Source organism: Schistocerca piceifrons, chromosome 4 (assembly GCF_021461385.2).
Source record: "Schistocerca piceifrons isolate TAMUIC-IGC-003096 chromosome 4, iqSchPice1.1, whole genome shotgun sequence".
NCBI classification, from domain to species: Eukaryota; Metazoa; Arthropoda; class Insecta; order Orthoptera; family Acrididae; genus Schistocerca; species Schistocerca piceifrons.
Window position 1 is genome coordinate 302,468,467 of NC_060141.1, and position 17,706 is coordinate 302,486,172.

Consider the following 17,706-nt stretch of genomic DNA (forward strand, 5'->3'; position numbering starts at 1 on the left):
TGAGATCACAACTCCAGGATAGAAGCAAAACTTTGGGCCTCAATCCATCAGTAGATAAAAATTTCTTGGCTGATGCATAACTTTAGTCACATCATGTTAGTGTAATGGCTGAATTGTGTAATTCCATATGTAATTTGTTGAAAAATGATCATTGAAGTGATTTCATATTAAGCTATGGATCAATACCTTAAGAAGTGGAGATGACTATCTTTGCCTTGTCATAATGTTTATCTGTGCATTTTCATCTTTGGGAATCAGTAATGTACTTGAGAAAGAGCTTATAACCTGAAACCTAGGTTGTGCAGCAACATTAATAATAAAAAAATGTTAAACAAGGTAAAAGACAGTGTTCGTTTAGTTAATTTACAATGCTTCACGAAGAACCCACAGCTATCTTGTATGCTTCCAAGTTTATTGCTGAAGTACATTACACAAATAGCTGTCCAATTCAGTATTCATTCAGGACTGCGGCCTAGTACTGGGTCTTCTAATACTCTTAAATCAAATAAATGACCATCTAACAATTTTAAAAGACTTTCCAAAGACTTAAATGTTTTCAGTGACATAATAACAGTAAGCAAAATCCAGGTGGTAGCTCATTCACAGGAAACAAGTTAAGTGACAATCTCACAAATATCATTATTATTTCATTTCAAACATACAACAATAACTCACAGTAACTAGAAAGAAATATTGGTCATGCATTAAATGAAACCCTTTACACAGTATTCCTGTGTCCGTCTAGAGTCAACACACAGAAAAGCTCGTTTTGTTACCTTTGGCCTTAAAATACTTTGTAGACAGCACTCAACATTTATTTTCACATGAAACTTGGTACTAACATGTTAAATAAATATAGCTTCATAAACCTGGAAATAGATAAATTCATCTTAGACTAAGGTAAGTGTACCATCAGAAGTATCACAATCCAAGCAACAACTGAGCAATAGCAAATATAGCAAAAATAAGAACAGCAAACCAAGCGCAGTCCAAGGAATGTCACAGTCAATCACACAAGACACATGGAGGATACTGTCACACACAGGCATGAGTATACACTGAAGTGGCTTATGGCAGGTTGCTGCCAGCCTTTTATTGGCCCAGGAGCCCACCAGCACACAAGAGAATAGACGTTACACCAGGTGGTTTACAACATTCCCTCCAACTGTTGCAGGAGCTGCACAGGTCTATGATGTGTTTTCCATACCAGTGTCCAGTGGGGCTGCTAATGAAGTATACCTCACTTGAAGGCTATGGTGCTAACTTACTTTGCGTATTTCCACTTCTTGTTTTACGTAATTGCCTCTGAGGACAATGAAACTGACATAAATAAAATATTTACTCAGAAAAAGTAAGCAGTAAGACTAATGTATAAAATAAAAAGCGCAAATCTAGAGTAATCTTCAAATACCTTAGCATTTGTCATTATGAAGTAAAATTTTGTTGCTATGAAGTAAAAAATTTCTAACTTCAAAACTTCATGTAGTATTAAACTACACTTAGACAGACTATAAAATAAGTGAATGTCAGTATATATTGATATGTAATAAAATGCAATATGGTAGTGGAAGGAGGAGGAGTCATATTCATCATCACAGCTTGCTTAATTCATGTTACAGTTTTTAAAAAGATATTGGACATGTCATGGTATTACAATTTTAGAACAACAAAATAGCGTAATTCTTATTTACAGGCATTTACATACTTACAGGTATAATTTGACAAGAATGGAACAGGTAGCTGGCCATGGCCACCACCATCTCAGCATTTCCTTGAAGTAATTTTAGGAAACCATTGATACCTTAAACCAGAATGGCCAGATGAAGATTGGCACCACCATCCTCCCATATGCAAAGCAAGAAAGAAAGATTATAGTGTAACATCCCACCAACATCAGGATCATTAGATATTCAGCACATGCTCAGATTGCTTAAATGATGGGGAAGTAAATCAGCCATACCCTTGTCAAAGAAACCATCCCAGCATTTGCAATTTGGGGAAATTCCAGAAAACCTAAACCTGGCTGGATCGGGTTTGAACCATCACCCTTTCAAATGTGAATACATTGTGCTAACTACTGCACCATCTCACTCAGTCCAAATACAAAGCTAGCCTGCTTAAAGCAGTGCGATACCATCTGGCTTACCCCCAGTGTACGGTAAAATACTGTTTTGTAAAGAGGTGATTTAATAATGTAAAATTTCTCATATCCAGTCCCTGCAGCCACTATACACAAATTATTTCATAATACAACACTACACACAGTTTCATCTGACTGTTTTATTCCTAAACACCAAACAAAATCAGAAAATAGCAAATAGAAGTATGACATAAAATCATATAAGAAGCTAGCAACCATTCTAGTAATTGTGCATAGTCCTGTTGTTAAGCTGATAGGTTGCATAAAATAGGGTGACCAGATGCAATTGTTTGAAAAGGAGGATGAACAGCTTCAAAAAGGAGGACACTTCAAACGAGTCAATTGCAGATGAGGATACCACCTGTCAGCTTTGGACAAGTCACGTGACTGCCGGGAATTATCGCTAAAACTAGTAGTTAATTGTTACTGGTGGTCAGGTTGTGGTTCCCAGAGCAATATTTTTTTATTTTAAATTAAAAACATTGATTGTGGTGACAGTGTGGCATCAATTGTTTTTATATTTACGCGTAGTTTTAAGATTTAACAAAGATGGCTGTCTAAACGCCACTCCTGATTGGCTACTTTCATGTGACTTGTCCAAAGCTGATGGGTGGTATCCTCATCTGCAGTATTCCCCATCAAATATACGTTCAACTTTAAAAAATGAATTTATTATTTATAGACATAACATACATACATTCCTTAACAATTATTGATACTTTAAGAAAAGACCAATAGAATGGGATGAATTGTAAATTTAACTGTATTACGCTCAACTTGAAAAAGCCGGACACTGTAAAAATCTGCCCAGACCCCAGACAAAGAGCTAAAAAGGAGGACATGTCTGGATTAATGCGGGCGTCTGGTCACCCTACATAAAAAGTCATACACCATGTGAAGAATGATTTTATTGATCAAAACTGACACATTTTGGAATTCTTTCCATCTTCAGATACCTGAAATAGAAATATAACAAACAAATTGGTACACAAAAAGACATAACTTTTAGACAGTTATAACTATCTGAAATTAAACAAAAGTGCAAACAATCCATTCCTATCTACCCATGTGCAAAGGTAGCACAAGGACAAAAGTGTTATTAGATGTATTCATAATATGAGGTCATAGACTACTAAGCAAGGTCCCATAAAGCTTAAACTGAGATAGGAAAACAAAATTGCACTAGATGGCAGCAGGGTAAATATGGTAGAATTGTGTCATAAATACTATGATGATAAATTACACAAATGACAGAATAAAAAGTAGTACTTCAGTGAACATGGGAATACAGTGTAATGAGCTATTTTAGTAATATAGTAAATGAAATATTAAGAAACTTACATATAGATCACATGATCCAAATACATGGCACTATGTTCAAAGACATAGGTAGGTCACTGATCAGTAATCATAAGAAGTTTATTTTATTGTCAAATGATATAAAGCCAACATTGGAAATTTTCTGTGATTATACCAGAATACAAGACAGAACAAAATCATTACAATAAAATGACATTTTCAAGTACAGCAGGAGTATGGATATGCAAATAGCGGGACACTAAAATAATAATATGTTAGTAGTGTAGATATAAAATATTATACTATAGAATAAAATACAGATACAAGATATGCATAGCCAAATTAAGAAATATGTGGCTGATGGAGCAGAAAAAGACTTTCACAGTCTGCCTTTAGTATAACCAGATAAATCACTTAAAAGCAAACATGAACAAGTTAACTGCAATACAATTTCAGTGTTCCCCAAGGAAGTGTTATAGGTCCTCACCTGTTCCTAGTGTATGTAAATGATTTCAGAGTCAATCCAAGCAGCCCTCATAAATTTTTTGCAGATGATGTTGTCACTTAAAACCTAATAAAACCACCAGAAGATCAAAATCAATTACAAAACAATTTAGACAAGATAACAGTCTGATGTGAAAAGTGGCAGTTGACCCTAAATAATGGAAAGTGTGCCTTCATGCCTGTGAGTAGTAAAATGAATCCATTATATTTCATTTATGCAATAAATTGCACAAATCTAAAGGCTGTCAGTTCAATTAAATACTTACTAATTATGGACAAGTTAAATTGGAACAGTCACATAGATAACATTGTGAGTAAAGCAAATCAAAGACTGCTTTTTAGTGACAGAACACTTAAAAGATGCATCGAATCATGTAAAGAGGCTGCATACATTATGCTTGTTCATTCTCTGCTAAAGTATTACTGTGTGCTATGGGATCCTTACCAGAGAGAATAGGTGGAGGACATTGAAAAAATTCAAAGAAGGACAGCTCATTTTCTGTTATTACAAAATAGGGGAGACAGTGTTATGGATATGATGCACAAGTTAGGGTGCAATCATTAAAATAAAGACATTTTTCATTGCGGTGAGATCATGTAACAAAATTCCAATTACCAACTTTCTCTTCCGAATGCAAAAATACTCTTTTAGCCACTTGCAACAGTACCTGAAACATTGGTTTTATAAACAACGTGGCTATGTGGTCACATTCTAGGGTATGTTTTTCTGCAGATGGCAGTGCCCACAGATGTCACACATGCACAACAACAAGTCAACTACAGATGTTTTGTACTAGATTTGATTAGATTCAGTTTTCATTCCACAGACCCAAAAAAATTAGATGATCCTCATGGGTGTGGAACATGTCAGAAAGTATAACATAAAAACATAAAAATTTGAATATAATGCTTACTTACTTATTCAATCTGTATATTGAGCAAGCAGTAAAGGAAACAAAAGAAAAATTCGGAGTAGGTATTAAAATTCATGGAGAAGAAGTAAAAACTTTGAGGTTCGCTGATGACATTGTAATTCTGTCAGAGACAGCAAAGGACTTGGAAGAGCAGTTGAATGGAATGGACAGTGTCTTGAAAGGAGGATATAAGATGAACATCAACAAAAGCAAAACGAGGATAATGGAATGTAGTCAAATTAAATCGGGTGATGCTGAGGGGATTAGATTAGGAAATGAGACACTTAAAGTAGTAAAGGAGTTTTGCTATTTAGGGAGTAAAATAACTGATGATGGTCGAAGTAGAGAGGATATAAAATGTAGACTGGCAATGGCAAGGAAATCGTTTCTGAAGAAGAGAAATTTGTTAACATCGAGTATAGATTTAAGTGTCAGGAAGTCGTTTCTGAAAGTATTTGTATGGAGTGTAGCCATGTATGGAAGCGAAACATGGACGATAACCAGTTTGGACAAGAAGAGAATAGAAGCTTTCAAAATGCGGCGCTACAGAAAAATGCTGAAGATAAGGTGGGTAGATCACGTAACTAATGAGGAGGTATTGAATAGGATTAGGGAGAAGAGAAGTTTGTGGCACAACTTGACTAGAAGAAGGGATCGGTTGGTAGGACATGTTTTGAGGCATCAAGGGATCACAAATTTAGCATTGGAGGGCAGCTTGGAGGGTAAAAATCGTAGAGGGAGACCAAGAGATCAATACACTAAGCAGATTCAGAAGGATGTAGGTTACAGTAGGTACTGGGAGATGAAAAAGCTTGCACAGGATAGAGTAGCATGGAGAGCTGCATCAAACCAGTCTCAGGACTGAAGACCACAACAACAACAACAACAACACTTACTACCCTGTTCATTTGTGTGGAGATAGTCAAAATTTGGTTAATACAATGCAGAAATGGAACAGCCAATGTTTACAGAATTAACACGCTGTCAGAATGAAACACTGTTAGATGTTGCTTAATGTAAAATATGGAATCATGAACTGTGTACTTACATTTCTTTGATCCAGTACACTTCATGCTCTCAATGGACTTTTCAATGGTATTAAGTGACCTTTGTTGCAGTTATTGAGAACATTACACCACAGGACAGTACTGAGTGGAAATATGCAACATATGCTAGCAATCCTGACTCCATCAAAGTATGCCTTTAATGCCGTAGCATTTTTTTTTTTATTTTATTTTTTTTAATTTTTTTTATCTACTAATTCAAGGCCTTGGCAAGAACACAGAAAATGCCAGTAAGTTAATTTTTTTTTTGTTTACTTCTACCAAAATTGCTTTCCCTAAAGAGAAGTGTGGTTAAAAGACACGAAAAAGAAAAGTTGTTCAAAATGTATTGCAAGTTACCTTCTCAAAAGCTGTTGAGAGCTCAAGAAATTGGGAGCTGGGCCAATAATTAGAAACCATTTACATATTTATAAATAGAAGCCCTTCAGGAAATGATCCTTGACTCACATACTGATTACTACGTGGGAAGAATAATATCACTGTCAAGCAAGAGGTACAATGCAGACTCTCCCTTACTGTGTAGTTGCATCTGTGGCTTCATTGAAAGTGCTTGTGCATTCTCATACGTATCATGTCTTGTTTTATAAAGTATGTTCTGTACTCCATACCTATTGTGTTCTCTAATATCCATCACCATTACATATTGGAGCTCCACACTTGTATCAAGTGAGCACAATATTTCAGGAGCTGCATTCAAATAGCACTATAACCAGAAGAGTTACTGTTTTTTCAATGATCTTATGATTTTTATAATCTCTCTAATAAATAAGTTAGCTAAAGTCATGTTTGCTGGCAGTCACAAAAGCCTGGTATTTCTTCCTTTGAGAGTCCATTTTTAAACTTAGTTTTTCAGCAACTGCCAGAACAAAATTATTGAATTTAATGGCCAGTGATTTGAATATAACACCTTCTGTCTTGCAGCCATTGTCACTAGTGAGAGGGACATCACTTCATTGTCTTTTATTCATTTTTTGCCTAATAATACTCCAAGTTGTCTTTTCTGTGTTCTCAGAGTTTTTAACATCATTATATGTAGGGTATGGTTTGCTTTTTTGATGACACAGTGATTAACTATGTAGTATTGCTTGCAGTGTAGGCCTACCTGAAAGTGCCTAGTACTCTGCTTAAAAAAGTTGAATTCTCCTGGCATCAGATTTTAAGGAGATAAAAGTGATTAATAAAACAATCATATTTTAAAATGCAGTTAAAATGTATCTGTTCAGAAATATATTCTACACCATAAATGAGCTCTTATATAACACAGAGCAGGTGTTTGATAAAAACTGCAACATAAGGAAACAATAATAAATATTCCTGTCATTTCACAATACACTTTTTTAACATTATACCACAGCTCTGCAGTGGATAATATTAATATATTACCCATTTTTTGATCTTAGTTTCACTCATTATAGAGATATGCTGTCTCTTTATTTCAGGCAAAGAAATGGGAAGTTACAGTACATTAAACAGAAAATAAACCTTGCCATTATGGACTGACAGTGTATGTAGTGTTACATTATGAAATAATGTGTAAAGTGCATGCAGTGATCAGTGTTGAGTAATGAATGAACAGTGTTGCACTAGCTTTTTACATTATTGAGTAGCATGGAAACTGATTAGTAATTTTGGGGTACACACTTAGCCCTCCTTTTTTAGTTTGGTAAATTTTTAAAAGTTTCAATGCATCAGGGAAAGGTCCAGATTGTACAGATTTATTCAAAATGAAAGTAAGTTGTTGAGTAATAAGATTTTTTTCTTAGATAATAACATGAGAACCAATAACAGTCCATACTTCTGGTGTTAGACAATTGTAATTCATTTTCATAACATCCTTGGAAGTGCTAATATTCCAGTGAAAAGTATCCCTTCCATGTGACTCAGCATCAAGTAGGTGTAATGCAAGTGTACCACTTTGTTTGATTTGATTTTCAGTTCGTTTATGGAGATTAGAAAGCAACCATTGACTTCCAGAAGTTCAGCTTGTGTGTAGGTCTGATAATTTTCTTGTTCGACATTTTCTCATGTTGCTTTGCTCTTGTTGTGGGCACCTTCAGTGTATGAGGAGTAACCATTAAGTTTTAATTAACACCTCAAAAAGTAATGTTATATAATTAATTTTTGTTTTCTGCAGTTGTATGTCTCAAATCACCCCACCACAGCTGTATAGGCAGCCATTAGAGGAGCCAAAACAAAATGATGCAACCCACTGATAAAGTGTTTTTGTTTTCTGCATGTGAAGGGAAGCTACGCTGAGTTGGTGAAAGTGTACAGCAACAATGCACTGTCAGACCATCTCTCAGCGAAAATCCAAAAATTGCAAGAAAGTGATTGATTGAAGGGATTATGGGACTAAACAGACTCATCAGTCTTGCAATTTGGAAGGTACATGCATAAGAGGCGTCTATGAAAAGTGGACAGATTCAGTCGAAGAAGTCAAACTATAAAGTGAGGAAGCTAAAAACACACACAGTAGAAAGCATAAAAGGGTGGGCCAAATCAAAAAACTGGAAAACAGATGGATAAAAGAGTGGTCTCTGCAGGGGGGTGTGGTCATGGGTTCCAGACCCAGAAGACATGAAGAGAGGGCTCGACCACAACCACTCTGCCCCCACTCCAGGAGGAAAGCAAAACCTTATAACTGAAAATAAAACCAACTTTCATTAAAGAAACTGAGGACCAGTTCAGCCATTCATGAATCATCTGCTAATATTAAAAACAAGGGATTTGGAAGGACATACTTAATATGAAGATCCAAAAGAAGAGGGCATTTCACCAATGTGTGGGATCCAGTCAGTCTGGCTTCACAACCACATTTTGGGGCTGGCTCATTACGCAAGAGAAAACAATGGGTAAGCCTAGCATGACCAATGCGTAGAAGGCATAAGACAGTGGATTCCTTCCAAGAGGAGTGGAAGGAAGAGCAGCAGACTGATCGTGCAGAGTTTATTACTGAGAGCAGTAGTGCACCAGATGTCATTCCACTTATTGGCAAGAAGATATTTGATGCGAATCTGCATATCTGCACCTAGAATCATCAAAGGGAATGGGAAGGGGCTAAGTATCTGCTTCTGTAGCCAAATGGTCAGCCAGTTCATTCCCTGGAATACCCACATGACTTGGGACCCAGAGAAAGACATATGAGCAGGCAGCATGGCTAAGGGCAGAGAGAAGGTCATGGATAGCAAAGACCAAAGGGTGACAAGAGTAGCATCAGTCTATAGCCTGCAGACTACATATTAAAACACTGTGGAGGGAGACCTGAGCAACAAAATGGAGGACACTGTTCATGGCTGGCAGCTCTGCTGTGAACACACTTCATGGTCCTGGCAGTAAATGGTGTTCTATGCCAGTAGGAGACATAAAAGTGTATCTGGCCTTATGTATTGTTTCAGAACCATCAGTGTAGAAGATGGTAGCTCCCTGGAACTCATCAAGAGTGGAACATACAAGACGCTGGTATATTACAGACATGACAGAGACCTTAGGACCCTGGAACACGTCAATCCTAATCCATGGTCAAGGCACCATCCAAGGGGGTGGGGTGGGAGTTGGGGGGGGGGGGGGGGGGAGGAAAGGAAATACATGGGACACTTTCCAGTGACTAGAGATGGAGATCCTGGCAGAGGGAAGTGACAATCCCAACCGAGGTTGGGTATCAGCAGGGAAACATCCTTTGTTTACAAAGAGGATGGGGTACATGGGATGGTCAGAAAATCTTCGAATGGCAACTGTGTAAGAAACCAGGAGTTGGCGCTGTTGTATTTGTAGAGGGGGTCCCCATTTCCGTGAGGAGGCTGTTGACAGGACTAATGTGAAAAGCACCAATAGCCAGATGCACCCTACAATGATGAACAGTGTGAAGTAGTTTCAGAGTGGAAGGAGCCATAAACCTGACAACCATAATCTAGTCTGGACAAAACCAGAGCACAGTAAAGATGGAGAAGAGTAGCATGCTCTGCATCCCAAGATTTGTGGGCCAGAAGGTTGAGAGCATTAAGATTCTGCATGCATGTTGTCTTCAGGTGATGAATATGGGGCAGTGACAGCAGCCTTTTATCAAAAAGTAGACCCAAGAAATGAAATTGTGCTACAACATCTAGGCACTGGGTGTACTGTAGGTCTATGGCAAAAATGCATAACCTGCATTTTGGAGGGAGAAAACTGGAAGCCATTAGAAAGGGCCCACACAGAAGCCCGTTGGATGTTGCATTGGAGCTGGCATTCAGCAGATGCAACAGAGTAGGAGGTGAACCAGATGCAAAAATCGTTGACATACAGTGCTGGGGTAACCAGATGCCCAACAGATGGTACAAGCCCACTGATGGTGATGAGGAAGAGTGTGACACTTCACACAGATCCCTGTGGAATATCATTCTCCTGGGTCTGAGGGATGCTGAGTGAGGCGTAATCTCGAACCTGGAAGAGCTGGTGGGATAAAAACTTGTGAATGAAAATCGAAAGGTGGCTGCTTTGCTCCAGTCATGGAGGCTAACTTAAATGTGATGGCAGCAAACCATGTCAAATGCCTTATGAAGTTGAAAGAAGACTGCGGCAATGTGAAGGGTGTTAGTGAAAGCCTGTCTGACTGCTGTTTCCAATCAGAGTAAATGGCCAGTTGGAGATCCTCCTTCCCAGAAACCACACTGATATGGGAACAAAAGAACCCAATATTCGAGTACTCAACATAACCGGAAGCTAACCATCATTTTAAGTAGTTTATGAAGTATGTTGGTCACATTAATTGACTCGTAGGTCTCAAGAGATGTTGAGTTCTTGCCAGGCTTAAGAATGGGTGTAACTATGCTGTCTTACCATTGCAAGGGGAAGACACCTGTGAGCCAAATGTGGTTGGAGATCATGATAGATATTGCCTCTGGGTAATCTAAGTGTCAGATGATCTGGTCATGAATGGAATCTGGACCTGGGGCCATGTCATATAAAGAGCTAAGTGCCTGCACAAATTTCCATTCAGTGAAGGGTTAATTATAGGCTTCAGCTTGGTGGGGATTGAAACGGAGGGGGTTTCTTCAATTCATAGTTTGTGCTGGAGAAAAGTAGCAGGTTAGAATGAAGACGCCAATGCTGTCACAAGGTGTGTCGCTAGGTGTTCTGCAAGGACTAGTGGATCAGTACACAGAGCACCCTTTAGGATAAGACCTTGGACAGCTGATAGTCACTGGCATCCCAAAAGGCTACTGATCTTGGACCAAACCTGTGACAAAGAGGCGCACATCCCCAGTGAGAGAACATAGTGCTCCTAGCATTCCTTTTTACTCTGCTTAATAAGGTAGTGGATTGTAGCATGGAGACACTTAAAAGTGACAAGGTTGATCTGTGAGGGGTGTCATTTAAATTGTTGCAGTGCCCATTGGCAGTCCTGGATAGTGACTGTGATGTCCTTGGTGCACCACGGTACTAGTCAATGATGAGGGGGATCTGTGGATAGGGGAATAGCAGTGCCAGAGGCATGAAGGATAGTGTCAGAGACATCTTGTGGAACAGCATCAATGGAATCTGAAAGATAAGTGTTGAAGTACACAGCAGATGTATATAAAGGCCAAATGACTCAGGGGAATGCCCAATGTGGGAGCCTGTCAGCCTGGAATGGCAGGGAATGATAGAATCACTGGAAAGTAGTCACTGTCACAAAGATCATCATGGAGTGACCAATTTAGGCAAACTGTGAGAGCAGGGGAGGATAGTGTGAGATTGATAGTAGAAAAGGTGGTGTGAGCAGCACTGAAGTGGGTATGGGAACCATAATTGAGGAGACACAAATCGAAGTCTGTAATAAGTTGGTCAATTAGAAGACCTCTACCCACCGAATGGCGCTCCACTACAGGGAGTGGTGTGCATTGAAATCCTCGATGAGGAGATACAGGGACTGGAGTTAGGCAGTTTAACATAAGGAAGTGGCCTACTTGGGTGGGCAGTGTACATTTCAAATAGTGATTGCTGGGACATTGGAACTCATACCACTATTGCTTTCAAATGGTTCAAATGGCTCTGAGCACTATGGGACTTAACTTCTGAGGTCATCAGTCCCCTGGAACTTAGAACTACTTAAACCTAACTAACCTAAGGACATCACACACATCCATGCCTGAGGCAGGATTTGAACCTGCAACCGTAGCAGTTGCGCAGTTCCGGACTGTAGGACCTAGAACCGCTCGGTCACTCTGGCCTGCTATTGCTTTCAAGTTGGTATGAAGTGGGATCCAGTCACTAATGACATTGGTGCAAACCAAGGTGCAGATCCCTCCAGATGGTATCCTGGGGGCAGCACAGTTCTGATAGAATGCCCAAGAACCACAAAATGACAGAGAGTGGTAATCACTGAAGTGTGTTTCTTGAAGAGCAAGACATAATGCAGAAAAGAGAAAACAAGGTGTTGTATTTGCAGTAGGTGATAATAATATCTGTTGCAATTCCACTATATTAGTGTGTGGCGAGAGTACAGGTTAGACATGGAGAAGGTGAGGGAAGGTCAAGTCATTCGGTCTGTAGTCATCTCTGACGAGGGTGGTGTGACATCCATAAATAAAAAGACGCAGGCTGTGAGGGCGGAGATGGCACCTCCAAGGGCACTGAGGGTGCCTTGTCCTGAGACATATGTTTCTTTTTCTTGTCTTTCAGAGGATGAGGTCAGGGCACAGAGGGAGAGCAGGCTGCTGCAGGTTCTGGGCCCAAAAGTGAGCAAGCGACCTTGCACACAGACAGGGTGTCTTGTGGTCAAGTTGTGGTAGCAGGCTTCCATCCTGAGAGATGCTGAGAGGAGGTGGGGTCCTGGGGGGCGGGGGGAAGCCCCATCACCAGTGGGTGCTGAAGAAGGGGGCCACTCTTTTGGCCAGGGAGGGAGAGTGGTATCCAGAGGGGAGGGCATGGGAACAGCAGGCTAGGGGTAGGGGAGAGTGGGGTCGGGGCTGGGGTAAGGAAGAGGGAGGTGGGGGAAAGGATGTAACAGAGGCAAAAGTTGAAGAAAGTGACACTTGATGGAGTTGGTCATATTTTTGATGAGTCTCAGGATAAGATAAGTGATCCAAGAATTTGTACTCTTGGATCTTCTTTTCTCTTTTGTAAGCTGGGCAATCTAGCAAGTGTGGAGAGTGGTTGTCATGACAATTTAAACACACAGATGGCAGAACACAGGGGATTCCCTCATGGAGTGGGTACACCCAGTCACCAAACAGAGGGTCCGCCATACAGCAGGAAGGCATATGCCCAAAACACAAGCACCAAAAGCACCTCACAGGTGGTGGGATGTACAACTTCATGTCTCATTAGTAATGCATGACCTTGACCTTCTTTGGAAAGGTATCTCCCTTGAAAGCCAGATTAAAGGTGCTGGTATTCGTGTGGTTGTCTTTATAGCTCTTCTGCACACGTTGAGTGCACATTGTACAATGTGAACAGCACATCGCTTTGAGTTCCTCATCAGTTTGCAGAATGAGGTCCCAATGAAATATTACTCCTTGCACCGTGTTCAGTGACTGGTGAGGAGTAATAGACACTGGGACATCACCAAGATGATTGAAAGTATGATGAGCTACAGGTTTGGTGGCAGAAAAAGTTTCGATCAACAAGAAACCTGACCACATCTTACTGAGAGACTCCACTTTGCCAAACTTGTCCTTTATATTCTGCACAAAAAATAATGGCTTTGTGGCAGTGAATGTGTTCCCATATGTCATAGTATAGATCAGGTAGTGGGGAAAGTGTTTCATCTCAAGATGATGAGGCTGGTCCTCCTTCCAGGGTGTACCCAGGGACGGGAAACTGCAGGGTAATACAAAGCATCATTCAATGAACATTTACCACTTGGAGAGAGAGAGCTGTTTGGAGAATGGTTATATTTTTGTAGCTTGATATGCTTCATATGCCAAGCATCCTCTCTGATACCACCCACTCTGATCAGGGTCTCTCATCATGGGTGCCACTCTGCTACACCAAGGGCTGCCTGGCATCGTGACTACTGCTGGGAGTTCCAAAGCTCCAGGATGACAAGCAAGCACTTCTTGGCATATATGAGGAGGCAACAGCTCTGGTACCAGTGGTGATGATTCCTTTGTTGTAGGAGGGCTCAGCCTTAGGGGTACATAATAGCCCCACCATACACACTGGCTATACATGCTGGTGATGCAGCAGAGTGCAGGGGGGCTATGGCGGGAAAAGAAGAGGGGAAGGAAGGGGGAAGAGGAATTCATGCCATAGATGCTAAGAATGCAGTTCTTCCCCAAATGGCTCACACTCACACTACAAACAGAAAATTTAGAAGTGGAAGTCAAACCCCAAGGGGGCCAAAATGCCAAAAAGGATGAAAGAGAACAGACAAGAGGAACAAAACTGCAAGGAATACAGGTAATTAGGTGGATAGTCAACTTGACGTAAATCAGAACACCAGGGCAGGGGAAGGAGGGGGCAGCGGGGAAGGAGTGAGAATGGAAAGGGAGGAGCACGGTGAACGAAGTGTAGCCAGGGAAGGAAGAATGGGCTGCAATAGCTCAGGACCCTATGTGCACCACACATGAACTCACAAAAGAACTGTGAGTCCCCTGGAGGGAAACTGCAAGAGAAGTGGATGGACTTTTTTGTATGGAAGAGCCCAAGCTGAATGAGACTATTTATAATCTTATAATATAAAGAAAATGTTGAAGATAAACTGACCATGACTTGGTGAATCAAAATTGACATGATAGTGGAAAAGATGAAAATGACTGGTTGATAAGACTGTAACATGTTATCCAACATTTTGAAAATGACAAGTTCACCTGCTCAGTGCTGTGAGTGCTCACACTCAGTCAAAAAAACCTGTCAAACCAAAGTCGCAGTGGCTACAACTGTGCCAAGTCAATCCAAATTATTTGTTATAGCACCTAACAATCTTGGGTGAGAGCTGGCTATATCATTATGACCTTGTGAAAGAAGCAAAGCAAGAAGTGGAAACATGAAGATTCACAACAGCCAAAAAGACAAAAATTCAATCATTGTTGAGTGAGGTGTTGCTGAGTATTTTACGGGGCATCTGTGGTGTGCTAACATGTTATGCTTCTAAGGAGGCAAACCATCACAGGAGCATACTACCAATGAGGTTGTGGTAGGTTGTTAGGATGAAACATCATGGGAAGCAGCCCAAGGGGGCATTTTTGCACCATGAAAATCCTTCCATGTATTCTGCACTAGACCCAGTCACACATACTGCTTCTTTGGAATATCAAATTTGGCCTTCTCTCCCTTGTATTCTCCTGACATGGCATTGTTTCCTTAGATGGAGAAACTGTTGCACAGCAGGCATTTCCAGAGTGACAGCAATATGATATTTGAGGTGGAATATTTCGTGGACAGTCAAAGTGCAGACTTGTGTGACCAAAGCCTATGCCAAGTCATCTACCTCCTGGCCTCAACCTTCATTAGTCACTGTCCTCACCCATCCAGCCCCCTCCCTGTTCCCATTCCAGCACTACACAGCTGTCATTTCACCGCCACACCCAGTCTTTTAATTTCTTTTTAGTTCTCCTTTCCGCACTTACCCCCTCCCCTCTCCGCACCTTCTCTCCTGCCCTCCGCCTAAACTGCATCACTTCATTGTCCACCACTCCCTCCACACTATCCCTCCCCCTCCCCACCCCAGCCTCCTCCTTACCCCCACCCGGTTGTCACACCCATCATGCACTGGTGCTGCTGCTCGCAGTGTTGTTTCAGTTCTCTGAGACCGCAGACGTGTTTGCAAGTTTCGTTTGTGTGAGTGTGTGTGTGCATGTGTGTATGTGTGTCTACTGCTGACAAAGGCCTTAATGGCCAAAAGCTATAATTGTGTGAATCTCTTTGTTTTGCCTATCGCGACTCAGCATCTCCTCTATATGGTGAGCAGCAACTTTCCTTCTCTGATATTGGTACATTCCATCCTGCATTTTCCATTGCTTGATTTTGGCAGAAAATTTCCACATTGAAGGCTGAACATACGGAGGAAGACTGTCAGCATATTTCATGACTGCAGCTTGATATTTTTCCAAGGTGAATTTATTTTATTTTATTTTATTTACGCAACTAGTTCCATAGGACCAAATTGAGGATCAAACTTCCAAGGTCATGGAACATGTCAGTACATGAAATTACAACATAAAAATAATAACAGAAAAAATCAAATGTTTATGAACCCAACGAAGTCAAGCCATAAGTTTAAGTAAATGCAATCAACAATATAAAATAGGAATCAACTTAATTTTTCAAGGAACTCCCTGACAGAATAGAAGGAGTGACCCATGAGGAAACTCTTCAATTTCAATTTGAAAGCACATGGATTACACTAAGATTTTTGAATTCTTGTGGTAGCTTCTTGAAAATGGATGCAGCAGTATACTGCGCACCTTCCTGCACAATAGTTAAGAAATTGCAATCCAAATGCATGTTGGATTTCTGCCTAGTATCAACTGAGTGAAAGCTGCAAATTCTTGGGAATAAGCTGATATTGCTAACAAGAAACGACAGTGAAGAATATATTTATTGAAAAGCCAATGTCAGAATACCCAGACTAGTGAACAGGGGTCAACAGGAGGTTTATGAACTTACACTGCTTATTGATCGAACTGTCCATTTCTGAGTAAAAAATGTCCTTTGGGAATGAGAAGAGGTACTCCAAAATAAAATACTGTATGACATAAGCAAATCAAAATAAGCAAAGTAGGCTAATTTTCATGTCAAATGATCACTTACTTCAGATACTGTTCAAATAGTAAAAATGGCAGCATTAAGTCTGTGAACAGAATCCTGAATGTGGGCTTGCCACAGCAGTTTACTATGTATCTGAACATCTAGAAATTTGAACTGTTCAGTTACATTAATCATACACCTATTCTATGAAATTAAAACATCAGGTTTTGTTGAATTGTGTGTTAGAAACTGTAAAAACTGAGTCTTACTGTGATTTAGTGCTAGTTTATTTTCTACAAGCCATGAACTGCACTATGTGAAACAGGGCCAAACTAGTATCATCAGCTAACAGAAATGTTTTAGAATTACCTGTAATACTAGAGAGCATATAATTTACATAAATAAGGAACAGGAGTGGCCCAACACTAATCCCTGGGGTACCCCCCACCATACCCCACTCACACATCACATCGTAGCCATTCTCAACACTGTCAATAATGACCTTTTGCTGTCTGTTGTTAAAGGACGAGGTGAACCAACTGTGAGCTACTCCCTGTATTCCGTAATGGTCCAGCTTCTGGAGCAATATTTTGTGATCAACACAATCAAATGCCTTAGTTAAATCAAAAAATATGCCTGGCATTCAGAACCTTTTGTTTAATCCCTCCAGTACCTCACAGAGCAAAGAGAATATAGCATTTACAATTGTTAAAGGACTTCTAAAGCTGAATTGAACATTTGATAGCAAATTATGTGATACAGAATGATCAATTACCCTTACATACACAGCCTTTTCAATAACTTCTCAAACACCAATGACAAAGAAATAGGTCTAAAATTATCTACATTATTCCTTTCTCCCCTTTTTATAAAGCAGCTTTGCTGCTGTTTACTTTAATCATTCAGGAAACTGGCCATTCTTAAAGGAAAAATTCCAAATATGCCTAAGCAGGGGTACCACGTGTAGCACAGTACTTAAATATTCTGCTGGGCACTCCATGATATCTATGAGAGTTCTTAGTCTTCAGTGATTTAATTATTGGCTCAGTCTCCCCCTTGTTAGTATCACAGAGGAGTATTTCAGACATCAGTCTCAGAAAGGCATTTTCCAAGAGAGTTAGATGACTCCCTGTAG

General features: G+C 40.1%; 1 long non-coding RNA gene across 1 annotated transcript; it reads right to left on the bottom strand.

The window, feature by feature from the left end:
• Window positions 1-619: 619 nt before the first annotated feature.
• LOC124796260 lies at window positions 620-2,504 on the bottom strand. The gene is made up of 2 exons (XR_007016734.1): window positions 1,710-2,504; window positions 620-1,305 (listed from the first exon to the last, which is right to left on the bottom strand). It is a non-coding gene; the product is annotated as an uncharacterized LOC124796260 (long non-coding RNA).
• Between the last annotated feature and the right edge of the window lie 15,202 nt (window positions 2,505-17,706).